This window comes from Camelus ferus, chromosome 5 (assembly GCF_009834535.1).
Source record: "Camelus ferus isolate YT-003-E chromosome 5, BCGSAC_Cfer_1.0, whole genome shotgun sequence".
NCBI classification, from domain to species: domain Eukaryota; kingdom Metazoa; phylum Chordata; class Mammalia; order Artiodactyla; family Camelidae; genus Camelus; species Camelus ferus.
In genome coordinates, this window is record NC_045700.1 from 43,530,741 (window position 1) to 43,543,733 (window position 12,993).

The 12,993-nt window shown below is 43.4% G+C and overlaps 1 protein-coding gene across 1 annotated transcript in view; it reads right to left on the reverse strand.

Moving 5' to 3' along the window:
• ABCB11 (ATP binding cassette subfamily B member 11) overlaps nt 1-5,834 on the reverse strand; it is a 73,429-nt gene extending 67,595 nt beyond the window's left edge. Inside the window, 1 exon segment of the mRNA XM_006182857.3 lies at nt 5,244-5,834. The gene's annotated coding sequence lies outside the window, so the exon portion shown is untranslated.
• Nucleotides 5,835-12,993: the final 7,159 nt, after the last annotated feature.

Genomic DNA, 12,993 nt, shown 5'->3' on the forward strand with positions numbered 1-12,993 from the left:
AATTAATTTCTCTTAAAGGCTGAGGAGTGGTGAACTTGCCCTTGTGCTTTAGCTGGGACATCCATCTTTTTCTGCCCTTGGACATCGGTGCTCCTGGTGCTTGGGCCTTCAGACGCTGACTGGGACTGAACACTAGTGGCTCCTCTGGTTCCTAGGCCTTTGGATTTGAACTGAAACACCACCACCGGCTTCCCACCGGGTCTCCAGCCTTCATCACTCACGAGTCAATTATTCATAATCAATCTCTACATATCGATATATATGCTATTGGTTCTGTTCCTTTGAAGAATCCTGACTCATACAGTTAGTATTCCACGAGATTGTTTATTTTTAATAGGAGAACAACACAGCTTAGCTGTGAGTGCCAGGCCAGCTACCAAATATCTGGGGCTGTTCCTTTGTTTTCCTTCTCAGCATTCAGTGCACCACTCTGAACTTTGGTAGTCCACTGATCAAAAATATAACAAGGTGCTATACTTCAAAAATGTACACTCTCCAGTGCCATAGGTCATGCCTTGGTTGCTCAGTCAGAAATGGAAGCTAGCTGTCTTATGGCCAGCTCCAACATGGCCCTGATGGCTTTTAAAGGCCATTGTGTTAAAAATGCTGATTACTTGCATGCACCCACAAACACCGTGACAATTTTATAACCCCACGTTTGGGAAACTGCAATGAGAAACCAAAATTACTAGAAAGAATGAACAAAGGCCTTGCTCGTGGTATTATCCGGCAAAGAAACGATGTTTCCAAAATTAGATGTTAGATGAATAGTCTCATATCATTATGAGTGTAAAATGAAACTCAGATATATTGTTAAGACCATGTTTTCTCCCACTGGTTAATTCCCTTTTTATTAGATAAGATCCTGGGAAACTCATGTAGCAGATGCTGGAGGACCCCTCTGCTAGTCTCTGAAACCCTGGAAACATAGCAAGAATCTAGCTTTCAGTGATAAACACGTTTATTGTACAGGGCTGTGAGAGCATGCCTCCTCCTCACTTGGTACATTTATGATGTAAGAGTGCTATGTTTTGTTACATTACCTTTCCCCATCAATACAAGCAGATGTAACGCCATCCAATTCTACTCTCTCAGCTGTTATCTCTAGCATCTAAGCTAACTAGTTGTTCTCGAGCTCCCTGAAGTGTGTGAAAGGTTCTTGGATATCACAATTACAGGAGGCTTTAATTAGGGTTTCTTAGCAATTTACATGAACAAAATTGTACTCTAACCCATACAAAAGAACTCAGAGTTGAAAGTAAGGGAACAAGAGATTTCCTTTTCACTCTGCCTTTTTATATCATAAATTATTTTAATCTCTTAAAAATCTCTTTGGGAACAGATTGAGAATTTTTGAAGTCTTCTAGAAACACTGGCTTTCAATAAACTTAAAAGAATCTGGGAGTTAAAAGTAGGAAATCAAGATTTCTAAGCGTTGATCTGCAGACTTTAGCCACCTAATCATGGAATTGTCCAAGAATTCTGAATTTCCCATGCCATCACTAGTGTCCCCGTCACCAAACAGCACGCGGTCTCTCACCTGCGTACTACATGCTCTTCTGTTTAACTATCCAGGGTTGAATTTTCTTTTTCTTTTGATAAAATGTGTAATCTTATCAACACAGAAACCCACATTAGAGGACAGTCTCCTGTTCTTTATGGGTAGGCATAGCAAGGATCTTTCTACCTTAGAACATTAGCAACATCATTCTGGAAGACAGCTGCCAGAGAGGAGAGGGAAGAGGTGGAGAGCAGCACCCAGACTGGGTCACCCGAGGGAGCCTGGGACATGGACAGACCTGAGAGGAGCTAAGTGGGCAGTGCCACAGGAGGTGGAGGCTGTCGAAACTGGAGGATGTGGGGTTCTACAGGCCATGCCAGGAGCAAATCAAAGATCCTGAGGGTCCAAAACGTCAGTGCCCCTTGCGGGCCACTACACCAAGACTGCTAGTGTGACTTCAAGACACCAGCCTGGGGCAACAGATGAGTGGGCTAACCTTCACCGAAGCCTGGGTCAACATTATCAATTGGCTACTGATAGTGTGAGGGAGAGAAGAAAGAGACAATAAAGGGGGAGAGGAAGGCAGGATACAAGGGGTGAGAGGGAGGGAGGAAGAGACTGGGATAAGAATAGTTCTCCCAGGAGCTAGGAAACTTCCAGGTTGAAGGACACAACAATAGGGGCATTCAGCCCACTGCCTGTTTTTTAACGTAAAGTTTTACTGGAACACAGTCATGCCCATTTGTCTTGTTTTGTCCTTTGCTGTTTTTGTGCTACAATGACAGAGCTGAGTGGCTGCGACAGGGACTATTCACACTTTCCCTCCCACACCTCATTCACTTTCTAGCTCTTTACAGGAATGTTTGCAGACTCCTGTATTATGAGGACAGTTCAGGACAGGCTGAAGCCCAGGAAGAAATCTCTGAGGACCTGATTTGCCCAACCAAACACCATATGGCATACCAGCCCTCCAACCTGCCTATTCCTCAGATTGTGGCAGGGAAGACAAGTGTCACAAATGAAATAAGCATGATGACTGTGAGTAGAGAAGAACAGGCATCTCCTAGACCCTCAGGTGGAGCTCTGCTTGTTAAGAGTGGTAGGCAACCGGCTTTTAGCTGGGACCTTGAGGGACAGTTAGCTGAGGGAAAGATACAGAAGGTATCCTTCAGCAAAGCCAGACTCGAGATCATATATAGGTTCAAGGACCCAAGGATGTCTGGGGTCTGAGGTAAAGTGGGTGAGGAGCCTTGGAGATGTGGCTCCTTGATTCTTCGGGGCCTCATAATTCTTAACACTGAGGGCTTAGGACCTTACACCTAGGCAATACAATAGGGCTGTGGCAGAAAGGTAGAGTGATCAATTTATATTTTCAAAAACACACAGCACTCTGATCAGCCCACACCCAGAGAGACCAGGAGATGGAGTTGAGGACAGAAATGCCCCAGACCACGCAGCGGTGCGCCCTCACTGGCCAAGGCCAGGAGCACGCGCAGTTCATCTCCCTCCCGGGCAGCTGGGCCTGAACTGACCAAAGCAAACAGGCTGTGCAATGCCAGAGTCGAGCCAGCGGTGCCCAGGCTCCTGTCACTTTAGGAGACGGTTTTTCCTCGACTCCACCAATATTTCCAGCTTTGAATTTTCTCTGGGGAGATTTGTTCTGCATTCTGTTTCGTTTTCTCCCAGATACTACTTCTGAAACAGGTTGATCTTGCCTAGACTGAATCCAGGAGGAAGAGGCTGAGGTTTTTCCACATTCAGGCCAAGACGGGGAGGGGATCTAAATGCTCTAGCAGTCCCTGGGGAGCTGGGGGGCAGCAGGGGGACGAGGCCAGGCTCAGGAGTGAAGTGGCCTTCTCCCACCCCACATCACACTGTGAATATCATCCCTGGCTTTTCTCCTGTGGAGTCTTCCCTTCTGGACATTGTTCAAGGCCACCAGCACCACACTCTCCCGCTCCTGAGCTGCTCAGAGAAGAGTAGAACTGCCCTTGCTCCTCATGAATTTACAAGTCACTTTCAAAGCCACAAATTCCTATTTAAAACAAACAAACAAAAAAACCTTAAAAATGTCCTTCACTGCTGACATTTAGGGATATAGGAAGGGGCACCTTTGCCATTATCAAGCTCAGCAAATGATTTATTTCTCCCTAGGACCACTAGAGGAGGAAAGAAATACTGATTTATGCAAAGAAGTAAGTAAATACTGCCTTGCAGATAAGCAGGTTGCGGGGTAACAGGTCATGGGGTCAACAATGTGGAGCTGCTGCCCGGGGAAGGATGAAACTGAGGCCCCTTCAGCCCTGAGGGCCACAACTGATAGAGAAGGACAAGAAACACACAGTGATCCCCGTGGGACACACGGATATTCCTGCTTCCCAGAGTCACAGCTGAGATGGAGAACTAAAGTGATCTTGAAGAGAATAGAATTTAAGGTCAGAGTTACTCCCAGCAATCCTTTGTCTCCACATGCACAGTTCTGTCATCCTTATAAATCAACACAGCTCTACTACTTGATTCTTACAATGAAACTCGGCATTTTTCTAGCAATCTCAGTGTCTTTTAAAACCACAGAGTGAGCAATTTTTTCCCCTAAATTATTTCCCAGTCCATTTCCAGCATTTGTCAGCAAGTATTTGTCACCATTACCCTTAGTAGTAGGACACAAATTATTCAAGGAGCTTACAATCAAGTGCGGGGAGGGGTGTGTAAACGGTAACCCCTAGGCATCCCCTAGGGAGATGGAGGCATCAAACAGAAAATTACAGAAGTGTTACAAGGCAGAGTAGGAGGGTAACTAAGTCTGGGGTGGTCGGGGGTGTGTGTGGGGATGAGGTGGGGGTGTGGCTACACACAGAAAGAACCTCTACTAAGAAAAAGCCTATAAATAACTTAATATTTACAAGCTTTAAAATACACTTTAAAAGTATAATAAGGGTAGGGGGGGTATGACGCAGTAGTAGAGTGTGTGCCTAGCGTGCCCAACAACAAAAAGTATAACCATTATTAGATCCCAATATAAAAGTTCTAGGTACAATCATTATAATCTGCCTCTAACACGTCTAGAAAACTATTCCCCCCCTCAGAACATTTATAAATATTGCACATAATTCCCAGTCTTAAATGTGACTGATATTTGACCTGTGTTCAAATCGTCAGCAACACATATTACCAGCTAGGGAAACCTAAAAACAGAAATTAGATTCTAGAAACCAACTTTCTCCCTGCCCAGAGCCATGAACCCAGAGCTCATATTTTTCAGTTATCTAAATTATTGAAAACTAGGAGAATGGCATCAGTATAGTTCTGTGTTAGACCAGCACCAGCTTCCTGAGGTAAGATCTGTGATGGTCAGTGCCAACAGAATTGTGCTTTTATGAAGCCCCGTTTAAAATGTTCACTAGCATTTCTACATTGGGCAGATTATTCAGTCTTTTCACCCATTTGCACCACATCCCCCCCACATACCAAACACACATACGCATTCTGAAGAGAACTGATGCATTAAAAAGTGTAACTATAAACGAGACAGCAACCAAGCAACCAAGAGTCATCTTACATATAATATTATGAAATCATGAATGTGTTCTACAAGTTCTTATCCAAGCCTTGTAATATTGTTTATTGCATAATGAGAGGCCAGCTTTTACTTAATCAGAAACACAACACCCCACAAAAACCTAAAGGAAACTGACTTGCAGAACATAGTCCTCAAATGCTGTAGACAGTGTAAGTCACTTACCTGTGGACATGAACTTGAAGAAGAACGAAGAAACAATGGACTCCACTGCGGAGAGTCAAAAGGTTTTACAACCTCTTCCAACTTTAGTTTTCATCATAGTAAAGCACTGAACAGAATTCAAGCTTTTTTGAGAACACTATCTATTTGCTTAAGGGTCAATGCCCTGAAGGCCAGCCCAAGCAGAGTTCAGTGACATGTGAGGAAAGGTTGAACATGCTCAAAACAATAACCCCAAATACAGAGTGCACTTGAGAAGCTCTCCGCGGGTGTCAGCAGGCTTTAGGAATTGTTGAGTTGGCTTTGAAGGAGAGGAGAGACGCCAGCAGGGGGTGCCCAGCAAGAAGGTGTCCAACTGGCCGTGTCCAATTCTTCTTTTGATACACCATTTTGAAATGTTACTTAAAAATACAAAAAGGCAGAAAAAAAAATTTAAAAACCTTTCCTTAAAAAAAAAAAAACCAAAAAATTTTCATCCTCAATTTGAAAGATTACTCTTGGAAAATCATTAAGAGGCAGGCCCATGATATTCTTGACCCAGCCCGAGTTTCGTGGAGACAGATAACCTCAAAGAACACCTGAAATAGCCTTTTGCTCAAAACTCTGAGTGCTCCGATGACCCTTGCACCCCGGCCTGAACAGTAAATAACCTCAGGCTCTACCCACCAGATGAAGTCCTGTGTAAGTAGAGATTAATGATTTTTTTTAAAGGTTCAAATTAACAAAAGTCCAAGTCAAATAAACACATACAGCTTCTCCAGCGGCTTAGTGCTGCCATCCATATCTGTTTCTCTCCCTTCTTGTTGGTCCTTCCATCTTCATAAATGCTTCTGTATTTTCTCCCTCCCTGCCTGAGCTAACCCCTTCCTAAAGGTATCTCACTATGGCCTTCAGTGATGAATAATAACAGCCAGTGTTGCTCAAGCCCTTGTTGGGTACCTGGCTCAACTGAAGAGTTAAACCTGGACCACCTTACTTACACTCCTCGATAACCGTAAGAGTTAGGCGATACATCATCATTCCATTATTTTATAGTGGAGGAAACTGAAGCTCAGAGAGGTCAAATATTCAATCCAAGGTCTTACAACTCGTAGGTCCAGAGCCTTCACCCTTGTCCACTCTAAGCTAACCCTCTTCACCTCATACTCTGAAATGCCATGGATGGGCCAGTGCTTCTCAGTTTGCAGAAAATTAGATCAGATTTTCTCAATTAAAAATTTTTCTGCCACACATTTTTCTTCGAAATTCAGTTTCCACTACTGTTTGTCTCTACTGGTATCTGTATAGCAGACGGTTTGTGATTTAGCCCCCTATTTTTTATATTATTATATTCATATGTTAAGAATCTCAAAATACCAAGGTCAGCAAAGACAAGGAAGATTTCTAGATGTTCCCCTAACTGAACTGGTTTGAGAATCACAGGGGTGGGTTGACTTCTAAGGCAAAACAAATGAAATAATATTGGGTTTGGCACCAGTTAGGACCCAAGGAAAAGAACTTCACTTTACCCAAAACCAAAAAGGCAGCCCAGCTGTGGAGTTGTAGCTTTGACTGGGAGAAGATTCTTAATAGAATTTTGCTAACTTTGTTGCGGTGAAATTGTTGACAACAGCCAAAGAGTAAAAATGCTCAGGAGAAAACCGTCAACTCAAAACCAGAGCAGAGAGTCTCACTGGTCCTACTGTCCTAAGACTTCCCTTGGTGGGGCATGTAGACCTAGAGGAAGATAAAGCCTGGAGTTTCAGAGCTGGAAATCACATTGCAGATATTTCATTCAACCACCTCATCTTGTCAATGAGAAGTGAAGACAGAGCTGTGCCCTATCCAGAGCCCCTCGGAGGGTTAACAGCATCTTCCTCTGCTCCTTCAACTCTGGCCCCATGACAGAGTTAGCCTGGGCAGAGTGAATACCATGTTAATCATTCCTATTCTGTTTCCACAGCTAAGTGGGTTTTCTTTATGGTTTATGGTTTGGAAACACATAGAATTGTGGGTCTCTGTTGTCCTCCAGTTAAAACACCAACTACTTTTTGAGTGTTACAATGTGCCAAACACTGTTCTCACCTCTGATACACAGGCATGAGCAAAAAAACAGATGAGAACCCCTGCCCTCAGGAACCTTATATTTTGGTGAGGGGAGGGGGTAGGTAGTAAGTAAAATACGTATGTCAGAGGGTAACAAATACTATGGAGGAAAACACTGCAGGAAAAGGATGTGATAGGAGTATGTGTATGTGTGAATGTGTGTATGTGAGTCGGGGTGGGGGGAAGTGTTGCCATTTTAAATAAGGTGGTTGGAGAAGGTGCCATAGGAGGAATGAGCTGATATAAGGGAGAAAGCACAGAAGTATCTGGGGAAACAGCAAATGCAAAACCTCTGGAGCAGGGGAACCCCTGGTCTGTTTGAGGAAACACAAGGAAGTCAGTGTGGCTGGAGTAGCAGGAAGAGAGCAGTAGTGGACAGTGCTAGTGGTTCTCAAGTGTGATGACTAGGCCAGCAGCAGCAGCATTACCTGTAAAATCTGGGGCATGCCCAGACGTAATGAATCAGAAATGCTGGGGCACCTCCTTTCTTAAAGTCATCTATCAGTCCTGGAAACCATTCCTTTGCTGGGATGGAAGAGGAGGTGCTACTGAACACAAGTTCTTGTGCCCAACACACAGTGAGACCAAACAAACCAAAATATTGGAGCATGGAGCAGAGAAAGGTTTATTGCTGGGCTGAACAAGGAGAACAGATGGCTCATGCCCCTCAAAACCCCAAACTCCCCCGAAGGGTTTCAGCGGAGCCTTTTTAAAGGCCAGGTGAGGGAGGGGCATCCCAGAGTATGTGATCAGCTCGTGCACAATTCTCAGATTTGTTGATGGTGATCAGTCATTAGGTGCCAGAAGGTCTAGGGGCTACCTACTTGTGATCATCAAGTAGCTAATTTCTTCCATTTGGTGGAATTTTTTCCATCTGAAAAACTCAGGAAATATACATGAGATACTATTATCTGAATACTTCAGAGAGGAGCTACAACAGAGGATATGGGGGGTCTGTCCCAGGGAGGCCCCATAGGGTTCTACTCAGTTAAAATACCCCTTTTCTTTGAAACACCTCAGTGAGAACAGGGGTTAGATAAGAAGAGGTTAATTATAAACTCAGCAGAGGAACTCAGTTTCAATCTCCAATCCTGTTTTATCTCTCTCCAAATCTTTCAGAGAACGGGGCAATGACTGCTCTGGCTACTTTCTGCTGAAACGGGCTGTCGTTCTACCTCGATTTGGGGAATGGACACTGACTTGGAAGTATTCCTGAGTTCCAAGTCCTGGATCCAAGTCTTGTATGATTAAGATCTCATTCCCTGAGGAATTCAGGAGAATAAGCCTGAAAACCAGTCTGGCCCTGGCACTTTGGGGGAGACTTGTAGCCAGGTGGCCACTCATTTTTTGTTTGAGTAGGTTTTAACTTTTAATGTGATATTAACATATATAACAAGAGCTATTGGCCACTACACGTCTCCTTTTTTTCTAACATCTGATCCAAAGCAATTTTATTGTCTAAAACTTAAACAGTTATAAAAGGAAACCTTAAGGTCATAAGGTTGCAGCTGCCACCTGCTAGCAAGCCCTGCTTTGACAACAGCTGGCAGCATCCTAAGTATGACACAGACCAGAAAATCAGAGTTCTCAACATACAGGAATGTGACTGAAATCAACCCACAATGGCTGCCCAGTTCCCGGTCATCCAAACCACAGCCACTCTACTTGGACCTTCAAATGTATTTCCCTTCTCAAGGCCAAAGCAGAAGTATAATGCATGTCCAAAAGGCCATAAAATAGGCCACTTTGATTAGTAAAGTTTAAGTCAAACCATGCATAAGCCAGAATGACTTCTTCATATCTCAGTATGTGTACATTGTCTCATCATTTCCTCTTCTGATTACTAATGTTTCAATAGAAAGCAGTGATAATGAAAATATCTGTCTCTCAATGCTGCTGGTGGCTTCTGCCTCAAGTTCAGATCATGACCCTCAGTGCTAGGCCTTCCTTGTATTTGCCTAGGTATCCACATCAGGGGAAAGCTAATCAGATATCCTGAACAGGCTCAGAGGTATATTAATGGGAAACAGTTTATAGGCCATACATTTTATCACAGATACACAATTGTTACACACATCATACATGTGCTTTTAGCAACAGACTTAAAGCAAGCATTGTTATACATCAGAAGTAGTTATATTCTGACAAGTCCATTATAAAATTACCTTTCTATCTTAAACATTGGGGGCAATACTGATAGGGAAACAAACATTTGGTGAATGGTTCAATTAGAAGACATAGATCAAAAGCCAGTAATACTTCAGACAACCAAAAAAAACTACAACCACATTCATCAGTTCACTCAATCCTATGCCATCAAACCCCTTTAACAACAGCTTTATGAAATCAGAGTTTTCACTAGACCCTTTAAATATGTTGCCCAGTTCAGCAGCATGGTCCACAAGAAGCCTGCATGTGTCACTAGTTCCTCCCATGAATCCTCTGGAAGACGAAGCAGCCCTGCAAAGCATCAGCCCAACTGTCCACGAATGACAGAAAACCCAGAAAGACAAGACAAAAGATCCCATCACATACCCTCGACAGAGAAGCTCAATCAACCTGCTGTGACGCATAGCGTTCCAGGATAACCAGCAGCATGACTGACAGCATGATACCAGGACACGTCCAAACCCCAGAAACTCTACATGGCTTCTAGAAGATTATCCATATTAATGACATTTATCCATATACCATATCATCTGAGGAGGCTTATCACTCATTGACAGTGCTTCCCAGGTAATTTACATATACCAACAATCCTAGTTAATTTACTGTTTTTCTCAGGGATGTCTCAGGGGCCCTCTGAAGCATCCCAAAGTTAGCTGAAGTCAAAAGAACTTTAACTAAATTTCACGGGAAGTTTGCCAAAAATATCAAAAAGTTTCACACAATCTGTTATCAGAAGCATTCTAAGTAAACTTGTTCTCTTAACGGAGAGGAAACAAATCTAGTCTTGCACCAGCCTACTTTTAATAACAAAATCCATTCACCTAGTTACATGTAATCTAATCTCAGCCCGACCATGCACAAAACTTCTTTTTAGGGCTCCCTTTCCACAAACCCTTCCACAACCTTCTGTACCCCACCCTAGTCTGTTTCCCATCCAGAAACAATCAGCTCCAGCACCAAATCACCAAATCTCCTTCTTCTCCCTTAACAAAATGCAACTCCATTCCTCATGCCTTTCTTCACTCAAAACATATATCCTGCTTTCCTACTGTATACTGCAATGTTTCCCTTATTTTTAGCAGCTTTAATGACACATTTAGATTAGAATCCTCAACTTTTAAAAACCTTAATTTCTAGTGAAAACTACTGCTGAAAAATCAGCCTCGGCACCCTGAAAAGCTTGGAGGCAGAGTTTGGGGAACAAAGAGCAGCTTTATTGCTTTGTGTAACAAAGGGAATCATAGTAGGCTAGTGCCTTAAAGACTGGGAGCCCATCTTGGGATTGGGGTCTTGAGGTTTTATAGAAAAACTGGATAGAACAGAGAAGGTGTTAACAGTCAGGGCATTTTACAGGGTGCTACATTCCCCTTAACCTCAATCAATCTTCAGGAGCAACTCTGGAAGGTCTGTCCATTCTTCTGAGATTATCAGCCCCTGTTGTCTCCTTCCTGGAGCACAGCCTCTGGATTAAAGTTATTCTTAGTAAAGAATGACTCAGCTAACAGTTTCACATTAGGGAAGTCAGTTTGTTAATTTGCTTTATACTCTTTCAAATCCCCACTGTTAGTTCACTTTTCCCCATTTCTACGGAAACAGGGCAATCGGTATGGTTCTCCTCTAGCTGCTTCCTGCTGAATTGGGCATCACGGGGGGCACCCCAAAACCAGTGGGAGACGCTGATATTCACTTCTGATGCATAGGTCTCAGAGTGTCCTTCGTCCTGAATTTGAGATCTCATCATTTAAAGGTAAGGTTACATGTCCAGATTCATCAGGTGTAAAAGTACAACAGGCCAGCTGTGTGAATCACAGTACAAGTTCCACTTGTGAGGCAAAGTAAAACATCTAAGGCCATTCAGTTCTGTAACACTGCTTTCCTCCTCAAAGAGACCTTAGTATTCGGCAGAGAGAGGCTCTGTTGGCTGTCGCTTAAAGTCTCTCACATTAAAGAGACTTCGGTGCTATGACTGTCTGCTTACCGCCACCACAGGAAAGGTGGTCTTGCTTAAAGAGGCTAATTTACAATTGAGAACAGAGTAGGTGGCTCCAATGCCCATTAAGAAATTCACTAATTGAGACTCCAATTAGTTGTCCGAAGATGAGGGAGCAAAAAGAGGTCCTCCAGGGGCAGTGTTGCCAGTTTTTATGGCTCTGTAGCTTCATGTGCATACAAGTGGGAGGACTATTCCAACTAGCCTGGGGAAGGGGCTGGAATTCCCAGGAACTGGGCCACCACCCACTCTTTGACCTTTTGTGACTAGCCTTGGGACTCTCTTGGCATCTGTGAGCATGTTATTTATCATGCTAATGTGTTGCAATGAGCATATAATGAAGCTGAAGGTCTACTAGAAGTCAAACCTGCCACCGTCTTAATCCTCAAGGCCAAATGGGAGCTGAATCTTCCACCATTTTCATGTTAATTGCTGTCATTCCTTGAATGGCTGTGCCCTGCCCCCTTCCCTCTTATCTCAGTTGTACCCAGAGTTCCCAAGAAGCTATAGTTATTGGGGTCCCTAAAACTTCCAGGAACCCTGGGTTCCCTTTACTGTCATTATTCATTTTCTCTCTCCAAATCACCATGACCTCTCAGGAAGGTTTGTCACTTTGGGGAGACTTACAGCCAGATAGCCAGTAATCTAATGCTAACTTCTAATTTGGTATTTACATATACATAACAGGAGCTACTGACTACTACATACAAGTCTTTCTTTTCTGATAATATCTGATCTAAAGCAATTTCATTGTCTAGAAACTTAATACAAGAGGTTGGATTCAAATTGGGTTTCTGGCAGTTGGAACAAATCAAAGCTGACTGTCTATATAGCTAAACATTTTTTACTAACTTCTGTGGGAGACAGTTAAGATTTCTATTTGTCCTTGACAAGCCAGGTTCCAAACTACTTACCCTCTTTCTCAAAATTTGCATTTTAAAAAGGTGGCAGAGATTAGGGTTCCTGAAGAAGACGAGGTAGAATATTTGCATTTCAAAGGCATAGAAAGGTAGGTTCTTCCTAGAATGACTTCATTCCCTTGAGGCCAGAAAAAGGTTTTGTTTTCCCTCAATACTTGTCTCTTAAGTAGGGGTAGTTTAGTAGTGGTGTAAGCATTAGACCAAAGTTTCAGATCACAAAGGCAGGCTTTACAGATAACAGATGACAGATGACAAATGCCAGCACGAATTCAAAATACAAGTACAAATGCAAAGCACACTTCCAAGTTCATCAAGCCCATGAACTCCTATCCAATTGGCACCCATTCATATGGGAGTTGCTTTCAAAGAAGGGGGTCCCAACAGATGGGGATTCTTCACTCTGCCAGGGCAATCCCTGGACAGGGTCAAGGGGCCTCAGTTGTCACCGGGATACTTACCCCAGTCTTGGCTAAGAAGTCGAGACAGTCCTAACAGTGATCTTTTCTCTACCAAAGATGCATCAGCAGTCAAAGGTCTAGGCTGGGCCGGAAAGCAGGAGTCCCGGAGAAGAGACTTGGGCAATTGCTGA